Source organism: Canis lupus, chromosome 30 (genome assembly GCF_011100685.1).
Source record: "Canis lupus familiaris isolate Mischka breed German Shepherd chromosome 30, alternate assembly UU_Cfam_GSD_1.0, whole genome shotgun sequence".
Lineage (NCBI taxonomy): Eukaryota > Metazoa > Chordata > Mammalia > Carnivora > Canidae > Canis > Canis lupus.
The window spans coordinates 3484554-3502317 of NC_049251.1; the positions used below are offsets into that span (position 1 = coordinate 3484554).

The 17764-nt window shown below is 34.8% G+C and overlaps 1 long non-coding RNA gene and 1 other non-coding gene across 3 annotated transcripts in view; one reads left to right on the forward strand and one right to left on the reverse strand.

Annotated features, from left to right (window-relative positions):
- LOC119866859 overlaps positions 1–17764 on the forward strand; it is a 136805-nt gene that overhangs the window by 27762 nt on the left and 91279 nt on the right. The gene's annotated exons all lie outside the window — the stretch shown is intronic.
- Positions 11558–11702, reverse strand: MIR8792 (microRNA mir-8792). Its single transcript, NR_128732.1, has one exon. It is a non-coding gene; the product is annotated as a microRNA mir-8792 (primary transcript).

The following is a 17764-nucleotide window of genomic DNA, read 5'->3' on the forward strand; positions in this document are numbered from 1 at the left end:
GATGATTCGGAAAGTTACCTATAGTTCCAGCATTTGTTTTAGGTTTCTAAGGGAATGTTTGACTTCTGAGTTAATGATCTGGACAGCATATTTTTGAGCAACATTCTCCAACCAGGAGCAAAAGAGCAGAGTTCATTGTCAATAATGGTTTGAATATTTCCAGGTATCTTCCTCCTTGGGTTTTGGGCCATTTTTAGAATCATGGAATTAAAAAAAAAAAAAAGAATCATGGAATTTTTAGGCAAAAGAGACTAAGAGATAATAAAATAAAATCTCTCCAATTTAGAATCCAATCATTGGCCTCAATCCCATTAATTTGTTCACAGTTGCTAAATTATTAATGGCACAGTTGTGATTAGAACCCAAACCCCACTTGGGACCCCTTTATTTTTTATTCTTTTCCTTTTACCTGATACTCCGCATTCTACTTTCTTTGTTGATACTTTTCTTCAAAACCTCCTTTGAAGAAATGGAACAAAACTAGTTTAGAATGGCTGCTGGCTTCATATGAACTCTATTTTTGTTCTTTCACAGCAATAAGTTCCTCTGATGAAAATAATCATAGAATATTAGAGCTGGAAAGGATATCTGTGGATTCTGATCTCCTTATTTTATAAAGATAAAACTCAAGGCCTACAGAGTCCACATGCCTAAGACCACACAGGTACTAGTTAAGCCTAGAATATGAACTCAGAGTTCCTATGAGTTTAGTGACTTGCAGAGAACTTCACTACCTTGAAAGAGCTACCTCTTTTTCTGAGCCATGTATATACTGGTTGAATACATTATGGCTATTCATTAAAATAAAAACTAGAAAGACTTAGGACTTCCAGTTCTGAGACTCAGTTGTTCTAGTATATCATGTGTCTTAGAGAATTAGTGAAGAAAGAAAATAGTAAAATGAATTTAAAAAAACAACAAAGCTATAAATAAAGTCAACATTTAAAGGGAGCTTAAAAGGAAATCATAGAGATAATAAAAAATGGTTTGTGCTTTTAACAATTATAGGTTAATTAGCAGCTCTCCTGATGTTAAAGACTGGTGTCCAATGTTTTTCCTCTAGAAAATACAGATACCAGCTTGTTTTAAGGCTCCAAGCCATTCCCTGTGGACTGTTCTTGGCCTCTACTGTCAAAAACTATAACTAGAAAAAGAAAATTGACAGAAAGAAAAGCCCTTAAAAGCTGGAGGTTTAATTTACCTTCATGGGAAAAAAAATATTTCAGTTTCTGAGATTTCTTTTGGGTTGCCTGACTTGGAGGTAGAAAGAGAAGCCAGAGGAAAAATCACCAAAAAAGCTTTTAAAAGAAACACTATGAAAAGAGCAAATCCTGAGAGTTGTGTTTAATGACAGTAGTGATGAATTTCCTGGCAGTCTATACTGAGCAGTTAAAGACCAACCAGCATGTGAAGGAGGCTGAATTAGTTAGAATGGTCTAGAGCAGCTTAATAAAGAGTGCCAGAAGATTTATTCTCTCATATGTATAATTTTAAGATATGAAAGATTCTATATTTAATAAATATATTACACCATCATATTAATTTTTACTAAGAGCTTCTAATTTGACTCAAAGCAGGGTCTGAAAAATGGAAGAGCAATGCTTTGAGCCACCAAGTTAGTGCCCCACAGAATATTTTAAAATTATTTAACACACATCATCTCAATGTCAACAACTCATCACAGATAAACTATCTAATTAACAGAACCCTTCATAGTAATTTGATAACTGAGTCTTGGCTCAGCTTTTATACCAGAAGGGCAATCCTTGATAAGCAGAAATTATAAAAGCAGATTTAAAAACCATTAATTCAGAAATAAAAGCAAATTGGTCCCAAATTAACCCCCTATTGGTATTTAAACTTATTTAAAAGCACTTGGCTTAAAGATAGCACTTGGAGAGGCTGCCTTTGACCAGAGTCAGGCTTTGTCTGGACTGTCAGCCTCTGTATTTTAATTTCCTTTGTTGTGTACCATCCTCCTTATGCCCAGTGTAATTGATGTGGGTCCTATACTAGGGACAGATGAGTTTATCCTGTCATTGAAGCCCTTCACAAGATGCTTTAATTATTAGAACTAATTCAAGGATTTGTGTTCTGTGTTCTACTTAGGAAGCTCAATTGTTTTCTCTTTCCAATTCCATGTTGGCAACATTTCCAAAGATAAATCCAATAAAGAATTAGTAATTTGGCTCCCTGTAGATGTGGAAAAAGGACAACAAGAATGTGCAGCAATAATAGTTCCTGTTTGTATGGTATTTTTTTTAAATATGGGAGTTATTACTGTTATAATTTAGGGACAAAGACCCATGAGAAAGTAGAGAAGGAATTTAAATTTCTACAAGGACTGTAAATTTTGATCTTTTTATCTCTGATTTTGTAACTGCAAGGGAAACAATAGTTTCCAATGGAGAGAACTGGAAATAAAGAAAAAGTAAGACATTTCCATTAAAAATGGTATTCTCTGAAAAAAAAAATAAAAAAATAAAAAAATAAAAATGGTATTCTCTGTTTAGAATGCAAGGTGACAAGCAAGAGGAGACACAAATTGTGGTTATTGCAATTAGATAAATCAGGTTACCAAATTCTCAACATAGTGATTTGGTGGAAGTGAACTCATTTTGGCTAGGTATCTTTTATATTTCTTTGGGACCACATGTTTAATTAAGACTTGCTGAATCTCATCCTGCATAATAGCTGAAACAGCAGCGGCCTCCATATATTAACAAAAGAATGTACTTCCCAAGATCTCAAAAAATATTCACTTCTTGCTTTCATTTTGGTATTATGGATGGTTAGTGCATAGATGGTTGATACCCCAGTATTGATTGTAATTATCTCTAGGTGGTAGAACTATGAATAATTTTTCCTTATTTTTTAATTTAACTATGTGTGTGTATGTATGTGAGTGTTCAGCTCTATTTTCAAAAATAAGCATACATTACCTTTGTAATAGGAAAATAGTCATTTCTAAAGTGCCTGCTTTGTGATATTCCTTCAGATGTGTGCATCGTGATTTCCAACATTCAGTTGGGGAAAATCAGGATATATAATATAAACAAACTCTCAACTATTTCATTCTGGTTTCTGGGGTTGATTTTTTTTTTGGGGGGGGGGAGGGGGTTGATTATTATCTAGATTTTGGGACCTGGTGGATTTTATTTCTGATACACGTAAGTTCAAAAGTTTAAGAACTTTTTTCATCTCTGTCCTTTGCTTGTAAGTAGACCAGTAAAGAGGAAACTATTGTAATTTTTCAATATTACATTAACATAGTTCAATTTTTCAAGGAGAGAGAGAATATAGATTGTGTTTGTATCAAGATAATTTTGACACCCAACCTGAGAATGGGCACTTCTTGGCAAGTGAACTTTGATGTCACTATTGTCAATTTTACAGAGTGGCCCCCTGTGTCTAGTCCCTTCAGAGAGAAACTTAAATTCCCTAGATTATCTTCTTGGGGTTAGGATCATTTTATTTACTGTGTGATCGCTTATCTTAATGAACATTTGAGAAGATTCCACAACCTTGTTTGGAAGCCAACTATCAGAAACTAGTTTTTATTTGCAGCTTAAATTTCTCAAATTTCATTTTCCATTCTTTTAATTTTTTACATTTGTGTACAGATCACTGCATAGACGTCATTCATATACTTGTAGCTTTATTATAAGTTTTATTTTTATTTTTATTATTATTATTTTTATTTATGATAGTCATCACAGAGAGAGAGAGAGAGGCAGAGACGTAGGCAGAGGGAGAAGCAGGCTCCATGCACCGGGAGCCCGACGTGGGATTCGATCCCGGGTCTCCAAGACCGTGCCCTGGGCCAAAGGCAGGCGCTAAACCCCTGCGCCACCCAGGGATCCCTTTATTATAAGTTTTAAAATCAGGTAGTGTAAGTCCTCCGACTTTTTCTTTTGGTTTTAAAATCATTTTGAGGGATTCCTGGGTGGCTCAGCAGTTCAGCACCTGCCTTTGGCCCAGGGTGTGATCCCAGAGTCCTGGGATCAAGTCCCACAGCAGGCTCCCTGCATGGACACTGCTTCTTCCTCTGCCTATGTCTCTGCCCTCCCTCTGTCTCTCTGTGTCTCTCATGAATAAATAAATAAAGTCTTTAGAAAAAATCATTTTGGATATTCTAGGACCCTTGCATTTATATGTACCTATACCTTTTTGAATGAGCTTATTCATTTCTGAAAAACAATCTGTTTGATTTTTGAATGTATTAAATTTATAGATTATTTTGAAGAGAACTAACATTTTAACAATATTGATTCTTTCCATTAACATAGTATATAAGTATTTAAGACATCTCTAATATCTTTTAATAATGCTTTGTAGTTTTCAGCATAAAGTCTCATGCATATTTTAAATTTATTTTTTCATATTTCATATTTTGTGTGTTAGTTTGTTATTTTTTTCTTTATTTTTTATCTCCTTCAGTTATTTATGTTCACAAATTTATTGAAGTATAATTGAAGAACAACCAACCGCACATGTGTAATGTATACAATTTGGTCAGTTTTGACCTGTTTATATATTCAGGAAACTATCACCACAATCAAGACAAAGAACATTTCCATTACCCTTCAAAATTTCCTCATGCCTTTGCAGTTGATCCCTTCCTCCACCTCTGGATCAGATAACCACTAACCTGGCTTCTGTTATAATAATACATTTGTTTGTATGCTCTAGAATTTTATGTAAATTTAATCATTCAATATTAAGCTTTTTTGGTTTCTTTCACAAAACATTTCAAGATTCATCCATATTATTGCATGTATGAATATTGTTTCATTTTATTTCTTAATACTGTTCTATTTTATAGAAACATCAGGATTTATCTCTCTCTTCAACCATTGAGGGACATTGGGTTGTTTTCAATTTATGGCAATTACAAATAAAACTGTGATGAACTTTATTGTAGAAGTCTCTGTATGGACAAATGCTTTTTTTTTTTTTTTTTTTTTCTCTTGGGTAAATACCTAGAAGTGGAATGGCTTGGTTAGGGCCTATGAATGTTCGACTTTTAAAGAAACTGCCTAACCGTATTTTTGTGATTTTAGATTCTGATTGTTCATCGCTAGTATATAGAAATGCAATTGATTTTTGCATTTGCTGGTATACAGAAATACAGTTGACTTCACTTTGTTATATTCCACTTAATAGTTCCATAGCTTTTTTATAGATCCCTTAGGATTTTCCAATAAAGGTGACCATGCTGTTTATATATATACAGCTTTACTTCTTTTTCAATTTGTATACCTATTATTTCTTTATCTTGCCTGATTGCCCTAACTAGGATGTCCACTATAAGATTGAATAAAAGTGGTAAGAGTGGACATTCTTATAATTTTTTTCTGCTTTTTGTACAAAGGTAATGATGGTCTCATATGAATTGAAAAGACTTCTCTTCTACTTTTGTGAAGAGTTTGTGTAGAATTGGCTTTATTTCCTTTTAAATGTTTGGTAGAATTCACCAATAAAGCCATGTGACCCAAAGTTTTCTTTGTAGGACATTTTAAAGTTATATGTTAATTCTCTCTAGCAGATAAAGGAACATTCAACTTATCTACTTCTACTTTTTTTTTTTTAATTTTTTATTTATTTATGATAGTCACACAGAGAGAGAGAGAGAGGCAGAGACACAGGCAGAGGGAGAAGCAGGCTCCATGCACCGGGAGCCCGACGTGGGATTCGATCCCGGGTCTCCAGGATCGCGCCCTGGACCAAAGGCAGGCGCCAAACCGCTGCGCCACCCAGGGATCCCTATCTACTTCTACTTTAGTGGGTTTTGGTAGTTCATGTCATCTAAGAAATTGCCCATTTTATCTTAGTTACTAAATTATTTCTTCATAAAATGCATCTTATTACTCTTTTAATGCCTGTAGAAATAGTGGTGGTATCCTATTTCTCATTCATGATATTGGTAATTTGTGTCTTTTCTTTTTTTTCATGATTATGAGGTTTATCAATTTTTTTTGTTCTTTTCAAAGAAACAGATTTTGATTTCCTTGATTTTTCTCTAATCTTTTTATGTTTTATATTTTCTTGTTTTTTGCTCAGATCTTTATTATATCTTTTCTTCTTGTTTCTGTTTATTTTTTCCATGTTTTTTTTAAATTTTTTAAGGTAGAAGCTTAGATCATTATTTGGATATCTTTCTTTTTTCCCCCATTCATAAATATTTAATGCCTCTAAGCAGTGCTTTATCTGCATTTCAAATATCTTGTTATATTTCTATTTTCATACAGTTAAAAATATTTTATAATTAACTTTGTGATTTCTTCTGTGACTTACAAATTACTTGGCTGTGTGTAATTTAACTTAAAATATTTGAAGATTTTCCAGATATCATTTAAAAAATTGATTTCTAATTTAAATCAGTGTAATCAGAGAACATACTACTATGTACATTTTTAATATTTTAAATTTTATTGAGTCTTGTTTTTGGACCTAAAATAGTTTATCTTCATAAATGATTCATATGCACTTAAAAACATTTTGCTATTACTCAAGAGTATTATATAAATATATATTTGGTCAAGTTGGCTGATGGTGTTGTTCAAGTCTTAATTAGACATACTGAGATTGTCTCTAGTTTCCTTATTGATTATTGAGAATGAGATGTTGAAATATCTACTTACAATTATGTATTTGTCTAATTCTGCCTTTAATTTTCTCAGGTTAATATACATGTATTTTGAATCTCTGATATTAAATACAAACATATTTAGGAGAATTAATGCTTCTTGAAAAGTTGACCCTATCATCATTATTAATTTGAATTTACCTTCTCTATCCCTGGTTATATTCATTGTTCTGAAATCTACTTTGTTTAATACTAGTATAGCCATTTGTGCTTGCTTTTGAGTGGTGTTTTCATGGTATATCATTTTGGTATCCTTTTACTTTTACATATCGTATCTTTTTATGTCAAGTGGGTTTCTTTAATACAAGATAGTGGTTAGCCTTGTTTATGTTTCAGATAATTGAACAATGTATACCTTCTAGTTGAAATATTTGGAAATTTTTTTCCTAGTATTTCATATTTTTCATGCTATTTTAAATTGTATTATTTTCTTTCTTTTTCTATCTTCTTTGGTTATCTATTTTAAAATGTATTCAGGCATAACTGAAGTACAAAAAGCTGAACATAGTTAAAGTATATAATTTGATTAGTTTTTTGACATATGTGTACCCATGAAACTATTACTACAGTCAAATAATGAATGTTTCCATCGTTGAACTGTTGTAATATAGGAGTTTAAACCATTCTATAAATATTGATATGGTCAGGTTTAAATCTGCCATCTGGCTATGTAGGCTTTATTTGTCCTATATGTTCTTTGTTCCTTTTTGTTTTTTTATTTTGTTTTATTTTTCTTTTTCCTGTGACTTTTTCTCATCAGATTAGTGTCATTTAAAATAATTCTATTTTATCTTCATTGTTAGCATCTTAGTTATACTTTATTATTTCATTTTCTAGATGGTTGATATAAGTTGACGTTACATATTTTCAATTTATCCTAGTATGTTTTCAAATAATATAATATCACTTTGCATGTCATGTAAGAAACTTATTAACTATGTATTTCCATTTTGACCTGTCTAGTCTTGTGCTATTTTTTAAATAAAGTTTATTTCCAAATCTAAATCTGTATCAATGTATTGTTAATGCTTTTACTTTAAGGAGATGAAAAATGAAAAAACAAATGCCTTTTATATTTCACTACAACTTAACCTTTCCTGTGATCTTCATTTGGTTAAGTAGATCTACATTTCCATATACATTTATTTTATTTCTGCCTAAAGAACTCCCTTTAGTGTGTTCCATAGGTATAGTCTGTTGGGAATGAATTTTCTCAACTTTTGTAAGTCAGAATAAGTATTTATTTAACTCTCATTTTTTAAAAGATATCTTTTCTGGGTATAGAATTCTAGGTTGACAGTTCTTTTCTTTCTGTACTTTAAAGATGTTCCATTGTCTTCTGGCTTGAATGGTTTCTTAAGAAATCTACTTCACTTTTTTGTTCTTGTTCATAATGTGTCATTTTTAGTCTGTCTGCTTTCAGAATCTCTCCTACAGCTCCCTAGTTTACATTAATTTTATTGTGATATGTCTTTGCATGGTTTTCTCTGATTTTTCTTCTTGAGTTGTGGTGAACTTCATGGATTTGTGGATTTCTATATTATATCAATTTGGAATATTTTAACCATTATTATTTCAAATATTTTTTCCACCCCTTACCTTTCTGGGTCTTTGATTATCCTTATGTTAGGTTTATTGTTATTTTTCCACAATCCATTGATGCTCTTTTCATTTTAATTTTACTCTGTTTTGCCATATATTTCATTTTATATAGTTTATATTGCTGTGTTTGTAAGCTCATTGGCTTTTTAAAAATTTAAATTCAATTTGCCAACATATAGTATAACACCTAGTGCCATCTCATCTTGTGCCCTCCTCATTGCCCATTACCCAGTTACCCCATCTCCCACCCACCTCCCCTTCTGCAACCCTTTGTTTCCAAGAGTTAGGAGTCTCTCATGGATTGTCTTCCTCTTTAATTTTTCCCCACTCAGTTTCCCCTCCATCTCTTATGGTCCCTTTCACTTTTTCTTATATTCCACATATGAGTGAAACCATATGATAATTGTCTTTCTCTGATTAACTTATTTCACTCAACACAATACCCTCCAGTTCCATCCATGTTGAAGTAAATGGTAGGTATTCATCCTTTCTGATGGCTGAGTAATATTCCATTGTATATAGAGGCTACATCTTCTTTATCTATTCATCTGTCAAAGGACATCATGGCTCCTTCCACAGTTTGGCTATTGTTTCTGATATGAACATTGGGGTACAGGTGTCCCATCATTTCACTACATCTTTGGGGTAAATACCTTAGTGCAATTTCTGGGTCATAGGGTAGCTCTATTTTTTAACTTCTTGAGGAACTTCCACATTGTTTTCCAGTTGTTGGGAATGAACCAACTTGCATTCCCACTGACAGTGAAAGACAGTTCCCCTTTCTCCACATCCCCGCCAACATTTATTATTTCGTGTCTTATAAATTTTAGCCATTCTCCCTGGTGTAAAGTGATATCTCATTGTGGTTTTGGTTTGTATTTCCCTGATGGCAAGTGATGTGGAACATTTTTTCATGTGCTTGCATAGACATTTTCACAATATTTATTCTTCCAATCCACGAAGCTCACTGACTTTTTCTTCTATAAAGCTATTTCTGTTTTTAATTCCAGTTGGTGCGGTTTTTATTTCATATTTTTTTCTGCCCTAGATGTTCAGTTTTTGTTTTTCATTTTCCAGTTCTTCAACATTTCATACTTTCCAATACCTTCTTTACCATACAGAGTATCTTGATTTTAACTGTTTTAATATATTATCAACATATTTGAGTATGATTCTAATAGTTGATTTTTCTCTTGGTTTTGCATCATATTTTCTCTCTTTTTTTGCACATTTGGCAATTTTTGATTGGATGCTAGCACATATGAATTTTAGGTGGTTGTTTTCTGGATTTTTGGAGGGAGTAATATTTTAAATACTTGAGAGCTTAGTTCTTGGATAAAGTTGATTGGGTCCAATTTTATCCTTAGGGGTTTCCTTTCAAGTCTTGTTAGCAAGGGTCCAGATATCCTTTACTCTAGGCTCATTTGCTGACAGTTCAGTATAGTACTTCTGAGGACTCTACCCCATAACCCATCTTTAGGAGGACTTTTTACTCTAGCTAGTGAGAATAGCACCTATTTCTGGACTAATTTAGCCTTTAAAGATTGACCTACCTCTTTCTGATAGCGCTTTTCCTGGCCTTACACTCATGTGCAGATCAGTATCCAGCCAAGGACTCAAGAGGAACACTTCTGTAGCTCTCCTGAATTCTTTCTCTTAGTAAAAATCTCCTCTCCTCTTTGGTACTCTGCTTTCAAGACTGTAGTCAGGAGGGCATTTAGCAGGGAAATTGGGCAGAACCACAGGAAGGGCAGGGAGGCCTCCAGTCTCCCGGGGTCACTAATAGAGGAAGTGCGCTTCAGGGAAAGCACACTGCACACCATGGGCTGATTTCAGTAAAGGGCTGGAGCCCGCACCCGGTGGGGCCTCAGGGAGAAGCTGGTAGGTCAGAGGGCTCCAGGTGGAGGGGTCTGCGCCCTGCTGCCTTTGGGAGCCACTGCCCCTGGAGCATGATTCCAGCAGCGCAGGCCCTGGATCCCAGGGTGCTGGGGACACAGCTCAGGATCCTGCACTCCCCCTGGGACAGGAGGAGGAGGTGAGGGCACAGGACCATGAGGACTCTGCTGCGGGGCCCCCAGGGGAGGCAGGGAGGTCCAGGACAGTGAGGACTCTCCTGCCGCTGGGTGCCCCCAAGCTATGCAGATCAGCATCCCCCCGCCCCGCCCCGGACTGAGAGCATCTAGGCCCGAGTGGACTGGGAGGTGCGGTAGTTACTGCAGGGAGCTGATCCCAGGGCTGGAGACCTGGCCACCGCCATTGTTGTTGTTCCTCCTGGTGTCACCTTGAGTCTGGGAGGGGCAGGGCCACCAGGGAACAGAGGCCTCACAGGGAACAGCTCACCTGAGCCTGGCTCCCAGCAGGGGGCGGGGCATCTCCCCAGGTACACACACCTGAGAATCAGCACAGCAGCCCCCCCCCCACCGCCCCCCAGTGAGACCAACTGGAACAACAGAGGAACAGCAAGTTTTTGACCAAGCAGCACTGGGAATCTCCAGGGGAAGTCGAGGGATTTACAGTATATAGAACCAGAGGGTACCCTTCCTATTTTTTTTCTTCTTCCTTTTTTCAATACAACTTTTTATGTCAGACTGTAAATTTCCAATTTTTTTCTCTTTTCCCACCTTAACTACAATATTTTACCACCTCTTCATTTTTAAGATTCTTCCTTTTTGACTTTCATATTTCTACAATTACAGGTCCTAGATGTATTTTCCACTTCTAGATTCCCTTCAACATACTCAACTTAATTTTGGGAGATATACAAGATACATTTTTTTGTTTTGTGTTTTTTGTTTTCTCTGTCTCATTTTGTTCTATAATGGTGGAAGTTAATACCTTCTAAAACATGACCAGTATGCACCCAGAATCAAGTGGTATACTGTGCTGGTTCATTCTGTGATATTTCTCATTCCCATTCTGCCCCCCTCATTTATCTCATTTATGCTTTGGTGGTCAATGTTGGGGCCTTTTACAAGTATTTCTGGTTTATATAAATTTGGGACTGAGCATCTTCTAACATACAAAACTTAACATACTCAGAACCAAGAGGATCACCCTCTAGAACCCCTCAGGTAGACTACATTCTCCCTCTACTACTACTTCATCACCACCACCATCTCCCAGCACTCCCCCCTTTTTTCCTCTCCTTTTTTCTTCTTTTTTCTTTTTTTTTTTTTCCTCTTCTTCTTCAGGATTCTTGGCCTTTTATTTTTTACTACTGTGTTTTAAAATTTGTTTTTCACTTTAGTGGTCCTTTTGTTTTATTTCATTCTGATCTTTGTTTTCAATTTCTGGTCTCTGACCTCAGCAGAATCACTTAGGGTGAAATTTACTTAGGTCGTGGTTGATATTCTTAACTCAGCCTGCTCATACAGCCACTCTGCACTGAGCAAAATGACTAGAAGGAAGAACTCACCACAACACAAATGAAAGAATCAGAAACAGTACTCTCTGCCACAGAGTTACAGAATATGGATTACAATTCAATGTCAGAAAGCCAATTCAGAAGCACAATTATGAAGCTACTGTGGCTCTGGAAAAAAAGCATAAAGAAATCAAGAGACTTCATGACTACATAATTTAGATCTAATCAGGTTGAAATAAAAAATCAATGAAATGAGATGCAATCCAAACTGGAGGTCCTAATGATGAGAGTTATGAAGTAGAAGAAAAAGTGAGTGACATAAAAGACAAGTTGATGGCAAGGAAGGAAGCTGAGGAAGCAAGAAAAAAACAATTAAAGGCCATGAGGAAAGGTTAAGGGAAATAAATGATGGCCTCAGAAGGAAAAATCTATGTATAATGAGGTTTCCAGAGAGCGCTGAGAGGGCCAGAGGGCCAGAAAGCATATTTGAACAAATCATAGCTGAGAACTTCCCTAATTTGGGGAAGAAAATAGGAATTCAGATCCAGGAGATAGAGAGGATTCTCCAACCCCCGGAATCAATAAAAAACATTCAACACCTCGACATTTAATAGTGAAACTTGTAAATTCCAAAGATAAAGAGAAAATCCTGAAAGCAGCAAGAGACAAGAGATCCTTAACTTATATGGGGAGAAATATTACATTATCAGCAGATCTCTCCACAGAGACCTGGCAGGCCAGAATGGGCTGGCAGGATATATTCAGGGTACTAATGAGAAGAACATGCAGCCAAGAATACTCTATCCAGCAAGGCTCTCATTCAGAATAGAAGGAGACATAAAGAGCTTCCAAAATAGGCAGAAACTGAAAGAATATGTGACTGCCAAACCAGCTCTGCAAGAAATATTAAGGGGGCCCTGCAAAAGAAAGAAGAAGCCCAAGGAAATAATCCACAAAAACAGGGACTGAATAGGTATTACTATGACACTAAATTTATATCTTTCAATAGTAACTCTGAATGTGAATGGACTAAATATTCCCATCAAAAGACGCAGGGCTTCAGACTGGATAAGAAAGCAAGAACCAACTATTTGCTGTCTATAAGAGACTCATTTTAGACCTAAGGACACCTCCAGCCTGAAAATGAAATGGTGGAGAACCATTTACCATTCAAATGGTCCTCAAAAGAAAGCTGGGGTAGCAATCCTCATATCAGATAAATTAAAGTTTACCTCAAAGACTGTAGTAAGAGATGAAGAGGAACACTATATCATACTTAAAGGGTCTATTCAACAAGAGGACCTAACAATCATGAATATTTGTGTCCCCAATGTGGGAGCTGCCAAGTATATCAATCAATTAATAAAGTTAAGACATACTTAGATACACTAATAGTAGGACTTTCTGCAAATGACAGATTTTCTAAGCAAAACATCTCCAAAGAAACAAGAGCTTTAAATGATACACTGGACAAGATGGATTTCACAGATATATACAGAACTTTGCATCTGAATGCAACTGAATACACATTCTTCTCAAGTGCACAGGGAACTTTCTCCAGAATAGACCACATACTGGGTCACAAATCAGCTCTCAACCGATACCAAAAGATTGGAATTGTCCCCTGCATATTTTCAGACCACAATGCTTTGAAACTAGAACTCAATCACAAGAATAAATTTGGAAGAAACTCAAACACGTGGAGGTTAAAGAGCATTCTGCTAAAAGATGAATGTGTCAACCAGTAAATTAGAGAAGAATTAAAAAAAAGATTCATGGAAACTAATGAAAATGAAGATACAACCATTCAAAATCTTTTGAATACAAAAAAAAAAATCTTTGGAATACAGCAAAAGCAGTCCTAAGAGGGAAATTCATTGCAATACAAGCATCCCTCAAAAAAGTGGAAAAAACCCAAATACACAAGCTAACCTCGCACATAAAGGAACTGGAGAAAGAACAGCAAATAAAACCTACACCAAGCAGAAGAAGAGAGCTAATGAAGATTTGAGAACTCAATGAAATACAGACCAGAAGAACTTTGAACAGATCAAGACAACCAGAAGTTGGTTCTTTGAAAGAATTAATAAGATAGATAAACCATTAGCCAGCCTTATTAAAAAGAAAAAATACTCAAATTAATAAAATCATGAATGAAAGAGGAGAGATCACAACCAATACCAAGGAAACACAAACGATTTTAAAAACATATGAGCAGCTATACACAAATAAATTAGTCAATCTAGAAAAATGGATGCATTTCTGGAAAACCACAAATTGGGCAGCCTGGGTGGCTCAACGGTTTTGTGCTGCCTTCATCCCAGGGCCTGATCCTGGAGACCGGGGATCGGGTCCCATGTCGGGCTCCCTGCATGGAGCCTGCCTCTCCCTCTGTCTGTGTCTCTCCCCCAACCTCTCTCTCTCTCGGTGTTTCTCACGAATAAATAAATATAATCTTTTTTTTTTTTTTTTTTTTTAAAGAACACCACAAATTACCAAAACTGGAACAGAAAGAAATAGAAAACCTGAACGGACCAACAACCAGGGAGGAAATTGAAGCAATCATCAAAAACCTCCCAAGACACAAAAGTCCAGGGCCAGATGGCTTCCCAGGGGAATTCTATCAAACGTTTAAAGAAGAAACAATACCTATTCTATTAAAGATGTTTTGACAGATAGAAAGGGATGCAATACTTCCAAACTCGTTTTATGTGGCCAGCATCACCTTAATTCCAAAACCAAAGACCCCACCAAAAAGGGGAATTATAGACCAATATCCCTGATGAACACAGATGCAAAAATTCTCAACAAGATACTAACCAATAGGATTCAACAATACATTAAGTTTATTCACCATGACCAAGTGGGATTTATCCCCAGGATGCAAGGCTGTTTCAACCCTCATAAAACAATCAATGTGATAGATCATATCAAAGAGAGAAGAACCAGGAACCATATGATCCTCTCAATAGATGCAGAGACAGCATTTGACAAAATGTAGCATCCATTCTTGATCAAAGCTCTTCAGAGTGTAGGAATAGAGGGAACATTCCTCAGCATCTTAAAAGCCATCTATGAAAAGCCCACAGCAAATATCATTCTCAATAAGGAAATGCTGGGCACTTTTCACCTAAGATCAGGAACACAACAGGTATGTCCACTCTCACCACTGCTATTCAGCATAGTACTAGAAGGCTTAGCCGGTAAAAATAAGTAAATTTAAGGGCACCAGGTGGTTTGGTTAAACACACAAGTCTTGGTTCAGCTACAGTCATGATCTCAGGGTCAAGAGATCAAGCGCCACCTTGGTTCCATGCTTAGTCTGTAGTCTGCTTAGGACTCTTTCCCTTGCCATCTCCTTCCCCCTCTGCCCCTCCCAGATCTTGGACACATGCTCTCACTAGCTTTCTTTCTCTCAAATAAGTAAGTAAATAAATAAATAGAATATTTAAAAAGAAATACATTTACACCTAAAAAAAAAAAAAAAAGACTGTAGTCATTTTGGCCTCCCAAAGTCTGAATTCCATCTTTGAAAGTCAGCAAGACTGCAACCTCTCTTTGGATTCCCCTCCTTATGTTGTGGCATTAAAAATCTGCAACATAAGGAGGAGCATGTAGTGAGCTCAGGCCTTTTTAGGGATCAAATCATTTGGTTTTAGTCTCTCAGGAATCATTGCCCAGTGCTTTCTGTTGTCCAGTGTCCATCTTATTCCATATATTTTGTCTGTTTAAAAATTTTTTTAAGAATGGAGGTTAATTCTGGTATCTACTTCATCATGGCTGAGCATATAATTTAAATGCAGGGGGAAAAAAGAAAAAAGAAATTTATTGTAAAGATAGAAAAGCATATCACAAAACTCAGGGCTAGAATAAAATCAAAATTAGGAATTAGGAATTTATAAACTTCAGTAACCCAGGCTATACTTTCTTTTTCTCTCTCATCTCTGCATCTCTCTATGGGTCTCAGTTGACTGGCTTTCTGCTAAAAATGACTAAACGGGTCCACTTCATTGTTGCCAGATTTACATATTATTTTTCCATTAACTTGCAGAAACTTCTTCTTGAGGAATTTTCCTTTCCAACAGTTTGTTTGCAAAACAATTTGTGATTACTAGAAAATATGTTATCAAATACTATTGTAACAATATTATTTTACATATTTTTAAGTAGTATTAAGTATTATGTTAAATAATATGCTTAATGTTGTTAAACCTTGAGGAACTTAGTGCTTTGTAGGTAAGAATTCTGATTTGAATTTATTATTTAATATGTCAAATTTAATTTAAATAGTAAATTTGAACTTGTTTAATACATAAGTATAGTTAATATCAAAATGTTCTCCACATTATTATTTTACCCTTGCATAATCTAAAGTTTCATTCACTTTTAAAAACAGCTGTTACAGTTTTGTTGATTTACTCAGAATGATGTTTTTATTTGTTCTTGAGTTAGTATGACTATTTAGAACCTGTGTCTCTAAATAATTTAAAAATTTCTGCCATTGCACATTTATGTTTATGTGTACTCAATTTTTATTTTATTCCTTTGATGAATATTAAGGCTTTCCTGCAAGCGATCGTATCTTCTCAACTTTGCCTCAACTAAATTGTTCAGTGTTGTCAATAATTTTTATATTTGAATTCTTTATCAAATACATAGCATACTAATTTTTGTTGTGGCAAACTATTCCTCATTAGATACTTCACCATTGACCTTTTCCCACTACAAAACAGATATTGCACCTTTAACAAATTAAGAGCTGATTTGGAATGAAACTGAAAGTTTATGACTTTACATCTTCTGTCAACTTATAGTAAAATGTAAAGAATATACAAGAAATACCACTGTTTTAAGGATCAATGTAAAAATACAACATTAAAGATTTTTGAATAAAAGTGAGTGATAGCTTATGTCAAGTATTCAGTTCAGTTCAATCATTGCTCAAAATATTGGTTGAACAAATAAGTGAATAAATAGTGAATATAATGTGAGCTATCACCATTCATAAATTAACTGTGACTCTCTTGGAATGAGAAGACACAGATCATCTGTAAATATTGTGTAATGAAATATGTGATTATGCCCACTATTATGTAACCTGGTTGTCTTTCTTAATTAAAAGATCATCTTTCTTAACTAATTTAAAAGCTTGCAGATGTATGATTTAAAAAAATGTAAATGCTTCTTGAAAACACTTTCATTGTTGATTTTATACCTCCTTAAGCTATTTGAATTTTATTTTACCATGTTCATTTCTCTTTAAGAAATGAAATAATAATTCTTATTAAAATTTCAGAATAAAAAAGTCACAATTAAAAAAATGATTACTTAGACTTGACACCAAATGCACAATCCATAAAAAAATTGATAAATTGGAACTTACCAAAATTCAAAACTTCTGCTATGCCAAAGACTGTGTTAAGAAGAAGAAAGAAAAAAAAAAAAAGATGAAAAGACAAACTGCAGAGTAGGAGGAAAGTTTGTGAATCACATATTTGACAAAGAACATGTCTATAGATTCTGTTAAGAACTTTCAAAACCCAACTATAATAAAACAAATATTCCCATTACAAAATGGCAAAAGACATAAACAGACATTCCATTGAGAAGGGGACAAACATATGGACAAATAAGTACATGAAAAGGTGTTCAACATCATTAGCTATTAGTAAAGGGCACATTCAAACCACAGTGGGATGTCATGCACCCCTATTAGAATGGCTAAATTACAAAAAAAAAAAAAAAAAAAAGAAAAGAAAAGAATAACACAAAATCCTGGTGATGGTGTTGAGAAACTGGTTCACTGATACATTGACAGCACAGATTTTAAATGGTATAGCTACTCTGCTAAAGAGTGTGGTGATTTCTTACAAAACTAAACATGTTTTTACCAAATGATTCAGCAAATGCAGTCTTGAGCATTTATCCTAGATATATGAAAATGTACATCTACATAAAACCTGCACATGAATATTCAAATCATCTTTAGCTTAATAGCCAAAGACTAGAAATAACCCAATGTTCTTTGATGGATTAATGGTTAAATAAACTGTATTACATGCCTCCTGTGGGACACTACTCAGCAATAAAAAGAGAACTATTGATATATCCTTTGATGGATTTCAAGGGAATTACACTGAGTAAAAAAG